We start from the raw sequence: 1465 nt of genomic DNA on the forward strand, positions 1-1465 counted from the left end.
TTTAAAAATAATAATAGAGCAACTTGCTGTCGAAGTGTAGCAGCGTTGCGCATGCATTGGCTAGCAAATGGTTACTTCAAAAATATGAATATAATCCATATATCATCTATATGAATATATAATAAGAGTATATGTATTGATATATGATATTTTGATGTTAGAAAAAATTTTCCGCTCCCGGTATATCGGTTTGTCTGACCCTGTCACTTTATATCTGTAATATTCTTCTGGTCCCACAGTTCTCAGTTGTATATCTTATTTCTTCGATCTGCTTTGCCAGAAACTGTAGTCTTCTTAAGAAATGTCATGAGAACAATCATTCAAATTGTCTAAAGTAAAGAATTCATTGCGATGTATATGATGAGCAAATACTGTTTACAGTACAAAATAGTTTTTATCAACCTGATGATCTATTATTGCTTATGTTATTATTTCATTTTTGCATATATAATTGTGTGTGTTGCTGAATATTACTATTATCTTGAAGTGGATAATAATTTCATAGGAATAATTGAAAATAGATTATTAAATATGTGACGTTATGCCTCAAAGGATTCTTGCGATAAACAATCAATTTTATTAGAATGTTATAATGCACAAAGTACAAGAACAGCTTAGTGATCAGTGAAAGAATAAATTTTAGATTAAAATCATACTTCCGGAAGTGATAAGCTAAGCAAATTTACAACTTCCGCATTTGCGTTTTGCAAGTTGTTCAGATGTGATTCAGTTTTTCAGCAATTGCTTCACGCACTAAAGCTTAACAACACTTCTGGGTAAAACTCAGAATTTGTCTGAAAAATCCTAAATGTAGCGTCAACAGCTTTAATTTATTCACAAATAACGCCAACGTCAGTGCTGAGGCAGATGTTCAAAAACAAGAAATTGATTAGAATTGACGATAACAAATTGACCAAATTTGCAATTTTAATATTTAAAATAGCCTGAGGAAAAAATTTTGACTTTGAACAATGATTGAACAAGAACGCAAAAATGTTTCCATGTTTCCCAAAGGGTATCCTACCATAGTTTTATTTGTAATTTGAACTAAATTTAGAAAGTTTAATCAAAGGAAAAGAATATGAAATCCTAAAATCAAAGATTATTATAATAACAGCAATTGCCACGATGCTAAATGCATCAACATAATGATATACTACAGACTCGTAAAATTGAAGTTGGAATTTACAATAAAATTAGTCAGATTTGAAAAAATTCAAGGAATTATATTTTTGTTTCCACCCAAGAAGGCAAAATATTAAGGGATAGACCTTGAATTTCCCCCAATGAAACTCTGCCTACTTTTTTCGCAGCCAAATGTCATTTGGTTTGCTGGCTCTGACCGCACACAACTAAANTTTCATTGAATTGAAACATGGTGTTTGCTTNATGAATTNTGCATAGTGACTGTCAGNCGACGTGTCCTGTTAGCATCGGCAATTCATAGTTNANNANTCNNTTCNNC

The sequence above is a fragment of the Trichinella spiralis genome, assembly GCF_000181795.1.
Source record: "Trichinella spiralis strain ISS 195 chromosome Unknown Scfld1, whole genome shotgun sequence".
Classification (NCBI taxonomy): Eukaryota; Metazoa; Nematoda; class Enoplea; order Trichinellida; family Trichinellidae; genus Trichinella; species Trichinella spiralis.